The following is a 17192-nucleotide window of genomic DNA, read 5'->3' as shown; positions in this document are numbered from 1 at the left end:
AAATGACAATTAATTAAAGAAAAAAGTTTTTTTGGGGGGATGAACGAATGCTTTTATTATAACAAACTTGAAACCATTTGTTTGTTTTGTTTATTAAAATTTCAATAAAACGAATCAATTAAATTCAATCATTGATAATGAATTAGATTAACAACTTATTTTTAACATTAATAATTTATTAAAATGTTTAAGAATAATATAGTCCTATGAAATGTATTTTATTCAGAAAATTAATGTCTTTTTATGATTTAATCCAAATATATTATCAAAAACGGTGGTAATCAACAAACTTGAAACCATTTGTTTGTTTTGTTTATTAAAATTTCAATTAAACGAATCAATTAAATTAAATCATTGATAATGAATTAGATTAACAACTTATTTTTAACATTAATAATTTATTAAAATGTTTAAGAATAATATAGTCCTATGAAATGTATTTTATTCAGAAAATTAATGTTTCTTTTTATGATTTAATCCAAATATATTATCAAAAACTGTGGTAATCAACTGAAATTTAAACTTGTGTCCTTTTATTTTTTGGGGAAGAGCTGCAAAAACAGATTTACTAAATTAAACAATGGACAACAAATATATTCCTTAAATAATGTTTAAATAAATTGTATTATTATTTTTGCTGTTGTTATTATTATTATTTTGAGGAGTATGTTCTATTGTATGCCTACAATAGTAATACATTTCTGTCATAATTTCTCCTAGTTAAACCAAACTTTTATTTTGACGGGTTTTAGTGAAGACCTGTTTCAAAGTGTATTTGACAATGGTTTTTCTCAAATAAAATGGTGAAAATGCTCAATAGGCGTTCTTTCAGAGCAGCTCAGTTCATGTATTCATGTCCTCAAATTGTTTGTGAGATGCTGAAAACAACATGTACTTGAGTAGCCTATGTAGTAACTTAGACCAAGCGGAGCAGCTCATTCACACCGATTCACACAGAAACACAGAACAAGCAGGTTATATATTTACATAGCAGTATTTTTGCGCTTAAATATTGACAGACCATGTCGCGATTGGAATTATTGCACAGTTCTGCTTTCCATGTATTCATCCATCCATCATTTTGCGTGTTTTAGCCTACGTGACATCTGCGTTATGTAAATTCCATTTTCAAGACTGGATTCCGGGATTCCCTCTGCATCACGTAAATCATTCGCCTTAAGTTATAATCGGGACATACCCTTATCTGCAGGGGGATGGTGTCCTATGTATCCTCCTTTTGCAGCCACTATGTGTCCACATTTTTTAGCAAATTGGATATGTATCCTCTAGGACAACCACACTTTTTTCTACATCCAAAGTATTTCCATACTGGCCATAATTCGCTTCATAAGAATTCAAGGGCGCTTCGCTTTCAGCTTCAGCTGGGTCTGCGTCACCTTTTTTGCGCGTTTGTTCTCCCTCCCTTCAATCAATGCAGTAGTTTCCGGTGTGTGATTTTTTTTTCTCCCTTGTATTATTTTTTACTCAGTAACAGATATGATTTCAAATGTAGCGAAGTATAATACTTCAAACAAAACGTACTTAAGTAAAAGTAAAATTACAGATTTTAAAAACTAATTAAAAAAGTAGAAGTACACCAAAAACGACTCAATATGTAACGCGAGTAAATGTAATTCGTTACTTTCCACCTCTGGTATTTTTGCGCTTAAATATTCACAGACCATGTCGCAATTGGAATTATTGCACAGTTCTACTTTCCATGTATTCATCCATCCATCATTTTGCTTTCTGCCTGCCTAATGTGTTTTCTCTCTAAATTCATGCTCACATTCTGTATTTTAATATTATATAATATAAAATAATATAATATAGCCGAATGTCCAATAAAGTAGAATGTTCTCATTACGTAGATTATTTTTGTTAGATAATAGAACAAGTAGCTATGATATAGTGAATGACAACATTTTTTTATACGTGTAAAATTATCTGAATTGAGAGAGTTCGGGAACTTGGTGAAAGCTCTGTGATAGTGAGTATTACACGTAATGAGCACAAGAAAATAAATTAAAATGGTCAAACAGAACTCTTTAAAAATAAATCAAAAGAGAAGTAGATGGTGACAAGTCTGTGTGGGGGGGTGGGGGCGGGTGGTACTGGCGCGCTCAAAACATGAACGTGCTGCTGCTCGTTTCAGCCATTCACTGAACAAGGTAGACGCAGTTAGAAAGAGGCAGGGAGAAAGCAAGAGCTCACGCTCGCAGAACAGTTACTGGCAGGGGCGTGGTAGCGGGAAAAAGGGTACCCAGGGCACGAGGCAGAGGGGGGGGGCGGGGTCCTTAGAAATCGCCGAGCTCAAGTCAAACGTCCGTCCATGTAATTCGTTACTTTCCACCTCTACTGAGCAGATATTGTTTTTAATGATGATGCTGAACCACACTATCACTACTCTGTCATGCTTTATTTCTTCTACCCATGTTAATCCTATAACTCACCTTCAGCTATAAATCAGAATATTATTTGAAAACAGTGTTGGAGCCGAGTTGTGTCCCTCAGGAACCCCTGGATTGCATGGCTTTAGAAATTCCTGTGGTTCCTGCAATTGGATCTTTTGATCTGTCTGTATTTGTATAGCCTTAAATTTTACAAGTAGCCTACCCATTTTACAACCACAGTTGCAATTGAGTCCAGCTTATAGACAACATCATTATTATAGCATTTAATTATTATCTGACATCATATTGTATCTCTCTCTCTCTCTCTAGAAATGTGTCTTGGAGTGACTTGGAAAAGCCTGAATTCGCCCTATACAGTAGGCCTATAGGCCTATATAAATACCTAAAACAATAATTACCCTACTAATGATGATATAATAGATCCTTATTTTATTTAATCGGTGATGTCTTCTTTTTATCGACAACTTATGAACACATTATAAAAGAGATAAGATAATTCTATAAAAAGTATTGAGATTGAGTTAAAGGGACCAAGATTGAGCTTGCACTCGCAATAAAAAGCGCGCCCCGAGATTCGTGTGAATGAATTCGCCTGCGAAGAAATTCGCTCTCGCGCATTAACATCCACTCTAGTGTTGCAATAATACGCCGTCAGGGCTCTCAAGTCTCACGCATTGGGCGTGAGACACACGCATTTCAACCCGTTCACACGCTCACACGCCACACCGTGTATTTCTCACGCTGAGGAGTAAGGGAACTTGTCTCGCTATACAATTAATGGTCGGAAGGCAAACGGAGGGAAGTTCTCTGCCGAGTTCATAGCATCTGTCTCGAGTTATACAGAGTTAAATGCTAGCTACCAGCCAATCAGAAATTAGAATTAGTTGTTTCCGGGTAAATTATGTGTTCCCGCTGCAAGCTCGTTCGTTACTAGACACGCGCACACACGGAGTGGAAGTTGAAAGAGCAAGATCTGATGAATGCGGTTTGCGGACAATTTTTTTTTGCATTTTGATTTTACGACTCCTGGACGATATCTCTTGCCTGTGATCAAAGACAGTGAGAGCTGATGTTGAGGAGTATAGCCAAATTCGTGCTAAATTATTTTTGATGCATTCACAAACTCTCCAACTGCTTTTAAAGGGGTCATCGGATGCAAAATACACTTTTATATGGAATTTGCAAATAAATGTGTCTTTGCAGTGTGTGGACACAATCACCATGCAATGAAAAAAATCCATTCACGTTTTTTTTATCCTCAAAAAGCCAAAAAGTTGTTGCTCATTATCATTTAAAGAGACATGCACCGAAACGGGTCACTGTGAACAGAGCTGTTTTATAAGAGGTAAAAAGGGTGTTGTTTTACACAACCATTGAGAAATTTTAACCAAAGTATGTTACAAACTTTACGTGAAGACCCAAAAGAATCATACCAACTTGTGGAAAATGGGCATCCGATGACCCCTGTAAAGGTGACCGGTTTGGGTCTTGACATACATGCTCAGGGCAAGTTGTTATGACACAATGTTATGTACATTGAGCACTGATGTTCAGCTGGCTTGTTTGGGGTCAAATTTATTTTTATTTTTCAATAAATTTGTATTTTTTAAATATAACTATTTATTTTATTTGGATGAATTTGTCTTTTTATCAGATTTAACAATTGTTATAATTTCCATTTGTGCTGGTCAATTATGAACAATAGGCAAAATTGAACTGCTAGCAAACATTGAAGCGAATTTGGTTGGGTCGAGGGACCGCTGCTGCAAATATTTGGGTGGCTCCTCCCCTAAATCTCACTCTAAACTTTTGATAAAACTTGAGAGCCCTGATACGCTCTTGACAGTTGTTATTAAAATTACACGATAGAAACTGCCTCAAAAGAGCTATAAAGAAGAGAAGAATGTCGTGTCTGAAAGCTATCTCAGCATGTTGCCACTGGCGATAAATTATTTCATGGTCAGACTCAGACGTGCCATATACATAACGCTACAGCGCTCTGGGTAAATGCATCCACGTGCACCCCCCGCTCCATCCCCGGCGGAACTCGTACGGTCCAACCGCGAGCAAAACACAGAGAAATGGAAAATCAGAGCAATGAGTCGTTTTTTTACGTTTTTCAAAAACAAGGACTCGGACGCAACAACCCAAGCTTGTAGAATTGAAAATTAAACTGAGAGACAATTATCCGTTTGTGAATTATTCCAAAAAAATGGAAAATGAAAGTTCGAAGCCAATTTTTCATTTGGTTAATTTTGATGGTGCAAATTGAACAAAGAACTGCAAAGCGTTACACGGACCTAAATATAGCTATACCTAACTGCTAAATATAACTGCTAAATTTAAGGGTATGAGAAGCTGTGAGAAGCACTGAAGTTCAATGTTGCCGTGGAAACGAGTTTACTATGTAGGCCTAAATATTTTGTATGTTTGCATATAGGCTAAATGAGATGTGAATAAAAGCTAACAAAATAAACAAACATTTGCTAAACCTTATAACTGTAACACAATTATATAGAAAGGAAAAGTGAAAAGACAGCTAGGGAATCAGTTCAGACAGATTTGAAAGATTTTGCCTTAAACATATAGCCTAATGTTTTTTTTTTGTTTTTTTTTTAAATCATTTAATTACTATTGCTATTTTTTCCAGTTTATATTACATTTCATTATTTTTGAGTAGACCTAACATGGAACCTTCAATAGCACTACTAGCCCAAAATTAAAAGAAAAAAATAATAAATAGCAATAGTAATTAAATGAAAAAATTGTAATAAATAACAGTATATGTTTACATAAGGCAAAACTATTAAAAACAACTAAACAGTGTGGCCACCCGCTGTGTGGCCACCCGCTTACCCCGCTGGCCACCTCGCACATTTCTCTAGATTTTGCAATGACCTTGCATGACACAATTCCATATAATATGCCAGTTTTTAGGGCACAGAATATAGTTTGTGATGATACCAGTTACTTTTAACAGTCACATAAGGATAATAAGCTATTCATTGTGTAGTGTGCATGGTGAACTGAAAATCTTATCTCAGAAAAAAAAACTTTTGCCGATATATTTGGATCGGAGATGCGCCCGTTGTTCAAATTTCACACGATCAAAGAGGACACTAATGTGCACAGCAAATATTGCATGTGCACAGCAAATATCACAACTTGTGCTTGCTGCGCACGCAAGTTATTTAAGGTGTTTCAACTGTACACATGTCTAAACTGTACACAGTCTACCCTACAAACCAGCGGCAGAAATAAGCTAGGTTACCGTTTCGCCCGCTGCTCCTGAATTCTACATTTAGCACACACTGTTAGACCTTGCCAGGTTTTTTTTTTTACAGTAAAATACTGTTCTTAATGGAAAATGATATGATATTGTCAGAATTTGGCCTTTTTTTACAGCAAGGGTTAACAGTGCAGTTATTAACGATAAAAACTGGCACTTCGGGTGAAAAATGTCGTTCTGTGTTCAGTCTTTTAAACTTCTCCTCAACGTGCATGCAGTGTAAATAAAGCAGTTGCATCAATGAAATGATAGTAAAGTTAGTCCACGGCCACACCCCCGTGTGAATCGTCCCGCCCACGGCGCAAATTAGCCTACAAGACGAAAAATAGAAAAATAGAAAATCGGTTAGATTTCATTTATCCAAATGTTTGTTTCTGAAGTCACAATTTAGCACAAGTAAAATTGAAAAAGGGAGATAAAGGGGTCCGTGTATCTTTTGGTCATTTCATTTCCTGTTTGGAATGGAATAACGAGAAATGAAATCCAGCTCGTTTATTTTTTTTTTTGTTTAGTTTAAAAAACGAAAAATTAGATTTTGGCTCGATTTTTCATTTTTCATTTGTGGTTTACAAATCGGTTTATGGGTTCGATATTTCATTCGCTCACGTGGGCGGCACTGAAACGCCCCTTTCATCTGATTGGTCAAAACGCTCCGCCTTCATTACGAGCTTTTCTTTCTGTCAGGCAGAATAAGAGTCAGCACAAGTGCGGCACTGACAAATGCACTTTAATAAAATAATGTCTGAAACCACCACTCACTGTTAACTACGCACAATATTTGAAGCAGAAATATGTTGCTGGTCACGTAATGCGACTTGCAAGCGACCCCATTAATATGAGCCACAGACAGCTGAGATTATTTTAGCATGTATTTGCCATTGGTATATACCGTGCAAATAGTTCCGTCTCTTTGGATCAAAGGGAAGAGGCAATAAAAATCAATAATAGGCTGAACTATACCATAATATATCAGTAACATTTACCACTCTCGTAGCCTATTTTATTTACATCAAAAGGCAAAAATTGAATAGAAATAAAGATTATATTTATGAATGTAAGCATGTGTAGCCTACTCACATGAAAAGAAAGAGACAGAAAGAGAGAAGCAAGAATCAGTGAAGGTACATTAATACTGAAATTAGCAGGGTTTGGGATTGATTAAAATCATGTCGGTTGAAGACGGCATACATTTAAAATGTTATTAGTTTTTATTATAAAACGAAGTAAAAAAAAATTACATACAGAATTGGTCGATGTTTCTCTGAGTTTTCTTTATTATGTTGGCTTGAGAAAGCCATTTAAACATTACTATTATCATGAGAAATTGACTACGCCTAGGACTGTAATGCTTCCCCAAACTCAGCTCAGACCTTCAGACTGGTCTGACTCGCTTATATCTTTTCAAACTGGTCAGACTTACTTTCCGAGAAAAAAAAATCCCATTGACTTGCGTTATCTGAGCAAAGGCCGTATACTTAACGCTGTCCACTAGAGGGGGCGACATGATAATACGTTTTTCTACTCTCTTTCCCTGTTTGCATCAGTTTAAATGACAAATAAAAGTATGAATTCCATTCACAAATAGGCCATATCTGTGTATGAGAACAAGATTTACACTTCAAGCTACAACTAATTAAAACTTGTACCCTACTTCAAAGTTTGCCACTCTCTAGTTTCTTTTAAGATATTGTTAATAACACTGTTTTTTGCATTTATTGTTTGTCCATCCGGAACTATTATTTGTCATGTGCTCTATATTTTAAAATGTACTAGCTGTTGATAAATCACACTCAATTAATGTAACAAGCTAATGTCAGAGCAAATGTCCTGCAAAGTTTTGCTAGGCTAGTTAAACACACCTGAACACACCTATATTTTCGCATTCTGTTGCCACAATTCGAAAAGGCACAAACACGAACCATTTCTTCTTCACTTGTAAAGCCTAGTTCACACTACATGATTTTAAAACTTCGGACTGAACTGTGCGGTGCACACTACATGACTTGCTGTCTGAGAAATCAGGAGTGTTCAAGTTGTTGAGCTGTTCACACCACACGACACAACATGATTGATCCGCAACAGGAGGTAACGCACTACACGAGTTGACAACAACTCTGTCACCCAACGATTCCATCTTGTCTACAAATCTATCTGTCTAATGTATATCTTGACGCGAAACAGCACGCGCGCCAATACACAGCGAAGAAGAACACAACACGCGAATATGGACGTCAGACAGAAACTAGTGCTGCAAACTGTTTGCGCGATGATTTGCTCTGAGAACAAACGCCAAAAAAGAAAAAATAAGAGAGTATGGGCGAAAGAGTGGATCTGCTTACGGGAAGAGCAGGTCTGTGCTACAGAGAGAGTTTGAGGTGAGTACAGCATGTTTATATCGGAGATGTAGCTGCATGATTATGTTTGGCTGGCGGCAAAAATCACGTATTTACCCGCGTATTTACCGCGTATTTATTTACTTGCTCTGATTGGCTTTTGCTCATGACATCAATGAGATTGAGTCGTGCGACAGCTCTGGATATCTAGCATGCTAGATATTTTTCTAGGCTCGGCGACGCGTCTGCGAGGCGTCTGCGAGCGTCCTTGATGCGTTGTTGGCTCTTTCATACTAACAGATTGGCGAGTGTTCATCGTCCGCTAATTCCCCGTGATTTGCACGCGATAACACCCTGACCTGTCGGCGAGCTCAACGATTTGCAAATTGGGCTTAAATCGGGCTTAAAATCATGTGGTGTGAACTAGGCTTAAGCAACTCTTGATCTTAACTCATCGCACATGATCAACGCTCCTCCCACCTGGACATTGTTTACCTTTTCCGGCTACAGCACGGGACTGCAGCGCGAGACTACAGCTTGCCGTCTAAAAGACTAGGTGAGTTGAAACAATGGCTAAGTTGCTAAACGCATCTTGTTCACATGTAGGGTCCCTGTTCATGTTGGACAGACATTTTAATTGCATTTTGTGTCTGTTAAGAGGCTCAAAAACGCTCTTTATGTCCATGCCCCCATAGCTGCCGTTTTAGCTGGGTGGGAGCTCTGGGCATTCGCGGTCGCAGCTCCGCGTAGCAAGCACCAATCCGGTTCGTTTTTTTTCTATAGTCAGTACTCACAAAGGTCTAACGATCAAGATTAACTTAAAAATTGCCCGGAAGTTCTCCTTTAAATGTGTGGGACTACTGCTCCTTAAATAGAAAGTACATTCCTAACTTGACAGTCTTTACCCACTGGAGTTATAAACTCTGCACACTTGGAGGTCTCCAGGCTACAGTAACAATGCGATGTCATGTAGATTTCTGTAATAGAAATTAATTAATAATTAGTAAAAAAATATATTATTAAATAACTATTTAGTAGGTAGTGTTGTTTTTCCCAGTGTTTTGCTATTATGTTAAAACAATCTAAATAATCTAAACATTTATTACTCCCCCTTTTTTTTATACAGGGATCTAGGAACTTTAATCCAATACCATACACTGCAGAATACATGGGTCACAAATTACATATGGACCAAAATGAGAAGATGGTAATTTTCGAGCATCAATTCTTGAGATTTATATATGGTTTTGATTAATATAACAGTAATAGCATACATTTTAATGTAAAAATAAAATTGTATTGGAGGTGTTCTTAATAGTTTATGTAATGTTTATGTAACCTGGAAAATGTCAACATTGGGTATAACTGGAACATGAATTTAACTTTTTTTTTAATAGTGAGGACTTTCCCTCATTTTAGAACACTGCTATGAATACATTTGTGTTAAGCAAAAAAACATTATACTGTCGAGCTGAGAGACAATTACTTGACTGGCTAAACAGCATTTTTTACCTTCAGTGCTTTTAGCTATAAGATGTACTTCTTGTTTCTTGCAGAAGTGCAGTGATCGAATATGGAATGTGGGACCAGGTCAGGGTGGATCATGGGAAGGAGTTTTATTTAACACTTTTTATGCAAGAGAAACTTGCACACCTTAGAAACAACAGAGAGAAGCAGCCATATTGCAAACACCGTCAACAAACGTGAGTCTTAATTCATAAACATTGTAGGGCAACATAAACTACAGTGTCCTTTTAACATAATCTATTAAAATGTTTTATTTTGTTAACTGCACTTATTGTTGTGTACTACAATACAGGAGCCTATACCATGAAGCCGGTTTAGTTGGCTAGCCATATATGTTTCACTTTAGTTTGCCAACCCTGGGTTTTAGGCATCATGAAAGTGGTTTGGCTTTTAGCAGTGTTCATTGCCATAGTAGCTTGCACTGATGTCACTCCTAAACTCAGGATCAAAGCATGTCTTGAAAGAGAAAGTTGATGAACAGCGTAATGGCACCAACAAAGCCTGGTTGGATTGTTTGGTTTTGTCAACTCAAAACTAATCCCGTAACCCTGAGTTTGTTTAACTACCATCATGGTACCATCAAATACAGTGATACTTCAGGATCACTGGAAGCTGATATGCAGATTAGGATACTTTACTGACCCTGTAGGTTAGGCAAAATGAACTAAACTTTATTCAAGTTATTTTAGCAGAATGAGAATGCTATATGTCATTGGAGTGTACATTTGGAGTGCTGTCAGTACAGAGAACAACGACAAAAATCGGTGTTGCCTACACTGTGTTATCCTCTTTTTAAAATGTGCACCCTGTTGACTAAAATGGTGCAAGTATTAAACCTGCTTTTAGCCTCTTAACATCCTTGATGTGTCATTACAAGTGCACAGCCATGTGAGTGATTTTATTCAGAACACGGTGAATCTGACTGTAGTAGATGTGAAAATATGAATAAAATTGATGTTAATTCAGCCAGCTCGCATACCTGTATTTACTTCCTGTTTTAAGGAAGTAGTCGATGATTAAGTGGGCTTAATGATTAAGTCCACAGTAGTCGATTGCACGCGCGATCATTGGTAACATTGGAACTTTTATTCATATCTTTCACATCTACTGCAGTCAGATTGACCGTGTTCACTCTTAATAACACCACTCACATGGCTGTGCACTTGTAATGACACATCAAGGATGTTAAGAGGCTAAAAGCAGGTTTAGAACTTGCCCCATTTAAGTCAACAGGGTGCAAATTTTAAAAAGAGGATAACATGCTGTAGGCAACATCGATTTTTGTCGTTTTTGTCTGTACTGACAGCACTCCAAATGTACAAAAAAATGAGCTCAATGTTAAAATTGGCCGGAGTTCTCCATTAAGGCGCTTACATTTTTACAATTTGAAATCAGGAAATCATTATAATGCATAAATTATGAGAAACATGAATGATTGGTTCTCCTTCACAAAAGTTTCCAGGAAGGTTTGTTAGAGGGTGAGTGGGAAATTTACAGGAAAGCGACCTGCCAGGAACAGTATTGGACACCCCAAGAGGTGTATGAATATTTGTATGCATCTTTGAAGTCTTTGAAACTATACAATTCTGCAAACTTATGCACTAACTAACCAGATTACATCTCTGTAGAAACTGACATGCTCCATACCATACTGAACCCCCTAGAAACTTTTGATGTCTATCTCTCTTAATGACTGTCTGTCTTTGCTATAAAACTTTCATAGTTTGTATCAACAAACTTAGCTGTCTTGTTTTTCTTTTCATTTATAAAACAGAATCACATTATTGAAAGAATATGGCCAGAAGTCAACAACAGAGTAAACTATCCGCTGAAAGGGGCACTCATCCAGTTAGTAGACCAGGAGGAGATTGATATGCAGGATAACTGTAGGCGTTTGGTTAAATGATTATGCAGTTTGTTTATTATGGGCCACCGTAGTGGGTTGTCTCAGCCAGTCAGAATGCCCGGTGGTTTTGGTGGACTTCTATCTGGTCTGTATCGGATGCCAGTTATCAAATGTTTGGATTAAACGCAGTCATTTACATTCTGTGTTATCATTGACTCGTACCAACAAATACAGACTTTCTACATGGTGTCAGAAGCGAGTACGGACCTCTCGCCAGTGAGTGTTTTTTCTTTCTTTCTCTGTCGTCGTTGAACAACCTGTTGCATTGGACCGCGTTAGCGTAGCTATCGCCAGTTGACAACGTTGTTTTCCTCTACCCAACGTGATGGCGGATGGATTTCGCAGACCTGACCCTCTCGTTTTTGATGAAAATATCGCCGAGAATTGGCGTATTTTTGAGAGGGAGTACGATATTTTTATTGCTGCCGCACATTCGGACAAGTCAACAAAAACCCAAGCTTATATCCTTCTCAACATTGCAGGTCCAGGTGCCATCGAACGAGAGCGTTCTTTTGCCTACGCTGCTGAAGTGCGCGCGCCAGGAGATGGCGGAAGGATCATTACCCCTGCTGAATCTCGAGAGGACCCCGAATGTTTGAAGAAAAAGTTTCGGGAAATCTGCAATCCTCAAAACAACAGGACTATGGAAAGACACAAATTTCATACCAGAGGTCAGAAACAAGGTGAGAGCATTGAATCATTCATTAGTGATTTAAGGATTAAGGCTAAAGGCTGCCACTTTGGAGACCTAACAGAGGAGCTAATCTGCGGCCGCATCGTGTGTGGCGTTACCAGCGACACGTTGAGAAAAGCTCTGTTAAGGGACAGCAAGCTAACGCTTGCCAAAGCCATTTCAATCTGTCGGATACACGAGATGACCGAGGAAAGTAGCAAGACGTTAGCATCGCAAAGTAACTCTGCCAGCGTGAATGCAGTTAAGCTAGTTTCAAACAGAATGCAGTGGCCAAAGCCCCAGCCCCCCTCACAGACTATCACGAGGTGCAACAATTGTGGAGGCAGCCACGCAGCTAAGCGGGAAAGGTGTCCAGCATTCGGACAACAGTGTCACAGTTGCCAAAAGTTTAACCACTTTAAAAGTTACTGCAAGTCTAAACCGTGCAGACAAGATAGGCAACCTCCTAGACAGAAAACTGGCAGACAGAGCGTTAACGAGATAGAAATAGAGGAACAAACATGTGAAGATGGAACGTTTTATGTGGACGGCGTTGAAGTTGACAGTCAGGTTGATTGCGTGAATCTAAAAGCCATTGAAAAGGATGAAGGATTTGTCACAATGCTTATAAACGGCAAGCCCACAGAGATGAAAGTGGACACAGGAGCAAAATGCAATGTGATGTCACTGGACACCCTCAGAAGGCTTAATGGCAGCGAACAACTTGTAAAGCAGAAGAAAGCAGCTAGCCTTGTTGCTTATGGAGGCACCAGAATTGAGACCAGTGGAATCGCCACACTGCGGTGCTGCCTAAAGGAGCAGGACCACTCACTGCCGTTTTTCATTGTGGACAGGGCAGTGCAACCACTGCTAGGATTTCGTGCGTGCATGGACATGGGGGTTGTGAAAATGAGCCCAGACGTCCACCAGATCATCGTGGAGAGTAGCACGGACTTTAGCTCACAGATATTTACACAGTACAAAGACCTGTTCAGCGACGAGTTAGGAGAACTTCCGGTTACATACTCCATGATTTTGGATACCAGCATACAGCCTGTGGTCCGCCCAGCTCACCGTATCCCCGTTGCAATGCAAGAAAGAGTTAAAGCCGAACTTGAACGAATGCAATGCGTGGGCGTCATAACAGCAGTCACAGAACCAACCGACTGGGTGTCGTCCATGGTAGCAGCACATAAGAAGGATAAGCGAGAAATCAGACTATGTATCAACCCCAAAGACCTCAACACTGCACTGAAAAGACCCCATCACCCAATGCGCAGCGTCGAAGAGGTGGCAGCGCAAATGTCTGGGGCAACAGTGTTTTCTGTCCTGGATGCAAAGAATTCGTTCTGGCAGATACGTCTCGACAAGAAATCGTCACTGCTGACCACATTCAGCACTCCATTTGGGCGCTACAGATTTCTAAGGATGCCCTTCGGCATAAATTCCGCGAGTGAAGTACTTCAGCGCTCCATGGAACAACTGTTTGCGGGTTACCCCTGCTCAGTCATTGTCGATGACATCATCATAGGAGGCCGCGGAGTGGCCGAACACGACGCCAACTTGAGAAAGGTGCTCGAAAGGGCACGGGAAGTCAATCTCAGGTTAAACCCGAACAAGTGTAAATTTCGCCTGGGCCAGGTAGCGTACGTAGGCCACATCTTCACAAGCGAAGGCCTAAAAGCAGACCCGTCTAAAACTGCAGCGATCAACGACATGCCAGTCCCAACGGATTTGACCGCACTACAACGCTTCCTGGGCATGGTCAATTACCTCAGCAAGTACATCCCAAATCTCAGCGACATCGCAGCGCCCCTCAGGAAACTCACTCGCAAAGAGACAGCATGGTGCTGGTTTCAACAGCACCAAGAGGCTTTCGAGCGCCTCAAATCATGCCTGTCCAGCCCACCAGTACTGGCATACTACAATGTCAAAGACCCAGTTACACTGACTTGTGACGCGTCATGTTATGGACTAGGAGCAGCATGCTTACAGAACGGTAGACCAGTAGCCTTCGTGTCACGGGCTCTCACAGACACAAAGACGCGATATGCCCAAATAGAAAAGGAGCTTCTGGCTGTTGTGTTTGCCTGCACAAAATTCAAAGACTATGTCTACGGAAAGCCCACAATCGTTGAAACCGACCACCAGCCTTTAGTGACCATCATGAAAAAGCCCATCCATGCCGCTCCTGCCCGTCTCCAGAGAATGTTGCTTCGCCTGCAAAGCTACGACATCAGCCTAGTCTACAAAAAGGGCAAGTACATGTATCTGGCAGAAACCCTCTCAAGAGCTCCCAGCTCACAAGCACCACAGAGCCCTGTGGAAAACAGTGACTACGAAGTCATGAGCGTGAGCTACATTTCCTCAACACGCCTGGAGGAACTCCGTAGACACACAGCAGAGGATGAGGTGCTACAAACTCTTGCCACTATCATTCGACGCGGATGGCCCACCAGAGAAAGCCAGCTCCAGTCTGCCATCAGCCATTTTTTTCCATACAGAGATGAGCTGACAGTGGAGGATGGTATCATCATGAAAGGCCATAAATCCGTCATTCCCCGATCCCTGCGCAAGGAGTACATCAACATTGTACACAAAGGCCACCCAGGTATTGAGGCAACCAAGCGTAGAGCTAGAGGTGTAATCTTTTGGCCTACAATGTCAAAGAACATCACAGAAGAGTTGCTCTCATGTGCAGTATGCAATAGTACAAAGTCACATCAGCCGAAAGAGCCCCTCCAGCTCCACCCTGTTCCAGATCTGCCATGGTCCACAGTGGCCGCAGACATTCTTGAGTGGCATGGCAAACATTATCAAGTTCTCGTGGATTCATATTCCGGCTGGTTTGAAGTCGACCTCCTTCGAGACTTAACCTCATCAGCTGTCATATCCAAATTAAAAAGACACTTTTCGGTACATGGTACACCTCACATACTCATCACTGACAATGCTAGACAATACACCAGCCAACAGTTCAAGGATTTTGCTGAACAATGGGATTTTACTCATACCACAAGCAGCCCAGAGTTTCCCCAGTCAAATGGACTCGCGGAAAGAGCTGTCCGCAGTGCCAAGCAACTCATGGAGAAATCACACAGGGACGGGCCCGATGTGTTTCTCAATATCCTGAACCTCAGAAACATTCCCCGTGACCCAACATTAGGCTCTCCGGCCGAGCGCCTCATGTCTCGCCAAACTCGTGCAGCAATTCCGGTGAGCACTAAACTGCTGGAGCCTACCACGAGGAATGTCAAGCAAGTCACCGCTCAACTCCTCAACAAAAGGCGCACGCTGAAGCGCTACTATGACAAGTCGAGCCACCCACTACAGCCGCTGGCAGAGGGACAAGTGGTCCGCATGCAGACAGTGAAAGGCTACGACAAACTTGGAACGGTGAAGGAGATGAGTAGGGAACCACGGTCCTACATAGTTCAAGCAGATGGGAAGACTTATAGGAGAAATCGCCGCCACATACTCCCTGTGGTTGAGCCGCCACCACCGCAGCTCCTGGACGACCCAGACCCTCAGGACACCTGCCCCCCTACAGTGGACAGTTTTCCTTCACCACAAATGCCGACACCAAACACTGTGCAACCCCAACTCCCACCCTCCCCCCAGCCCAAGCCAGCAGCGCACTCACCCATCGAGAGTCACGACACACAATACACCACACGTTCAGGTCGCATCTGCAGACCAAATCCCAAATACATGTCAAAACAAAAAAGAAAAAAAAAAAAAGTTCTTCCTGGTGTAATTTCATCCCAGCTATTCAGCGTGTTCAGTAGTGTGACATTTCATGGACTTAAACACCCTTGGTGATTTAGTAGACTATGAAGAGGCCTAAATGTTAAAGTGCAATATGAGGTATTCATTTAACCTTATTTGTTTTAGTTATGTTGCAAAGACATGTTTACCAGTGTTGCCTTGTTTGATAGGGCTAAAGACTAAAAGGAAGGGATGTAGGCGTTTGGTTAAATGATTATGCAGTTTGTTTATTATGGGCCACCGTAGTGGGTTGTCTCAGCCAGTCAGAATGCCCGGTGGTTTTGGTGCACTTCTATCTGGTCTGTATCGGATGCCAGTTATCGAATGTTTGGATTAAACGCAGTCATTTACATTCTGTGTTATCATTGACTCATACCAACAAATACAGACTTTCTACAATAACCTCACACAATACTGTGTGTCTACTCTGACGTGTCAAGTGGCTCAAATTGGACTTGAACGAGTTGTGCATTCCTGGAATGCACACAGTATTCCAGGTAATTCTGAAGCAGTTGCTTTTTCGTTAAACCCAGCCTCTTCACCTTAATTGATCATTTGTTGACAGGATTTTTGTCTGCTGTGCTACTTCATAATAGGAAATGTAGGCTGAACCTGAAGCCCTAAAATCTCAATTTCCTTGTAGGGAATGGAGTTCCTGATCATCTGGCCCACGGTGGATGCCTGAAGAAAGTCTCTCCTGATGTTTTGCCTGATGCAGTGGATGCCGCAAACTGTTATGACAGAGAAGTTGGTTCTTCATTGACACGGGAGTCATCCTTTGGCAGGAATCCTTTTTTACATCTCGAAGACCAGGAAGCAGCTCAGAGGGAATTTTCCTTGCACTATCCAAACATTTGTTTGTTATTTGAAAGTGCTGTTAATTTCCAGCCTGACCATTTCAAACATGCCATTAGAAAGCTAATTGACATTGTAAGAAGTCTAAGTTCCTAATTGTAACTATAACCTATTTGGCCCATCTGCTAAGTGTATTGTTTCACCTCCAGTGATTAATTTGATATGTTAAAGGAAACCTAAGCATTTTGTTGACTTCTTTAAATGACCTTTTTTTGGAAAATTGCCTTTTTTGGGGGCTAAAAAGTGTGAAGATGGTATATACATTCACATTTTATATATAGAGAGTGATATTTCTTTTGGGTAGAACAGAGGGACATTTGAAACAGTAACATGCTCTTTGATTGTAGACATTTTAAAGGACGTGGTTCTCTAATCTGATGATATCAAATAAAGGTAAAAATTTCATGTCACCACCTCCATTCATTAT

At 40.3% G+C, this 17192-nt stretch overlaps 1 pseudogene; it reads left to right on the top strand.

Moving 5' to 3' along the window:
* Positions 1 to 8993: 8993 nt before the first annotated feature.
* Positions 8994 to 16879, top strand: LOC143712062 (uncharacterized; annotated as a pseudogene).
* The last annotated feature ends 313 nt before the right edge of the window (positions 16880 to 17192 follow it).

The sequence above is a fragment of the Siphateles boraxobius genome, unplaced genomic scaffold (assembly GCF_051911475.1).
Source record: "Siphateles boraxobius isolate OS27281-9 unplaced genomic scaffold, OSU_SipBor_1 5, whole genome shotgun sequence".
Lineage (NCBI taxonomy): Eukaryota > Metazoa > Chordata > Actinopteri > Cypriniformes > Leuciscidae > Siphateles > Siphateles boraxobius.
The sequence above is the reverse complement of the archived record's forward strand: the minus strand, read 5'-3'. Positions and strand labels throughout refer to the sequence as shown.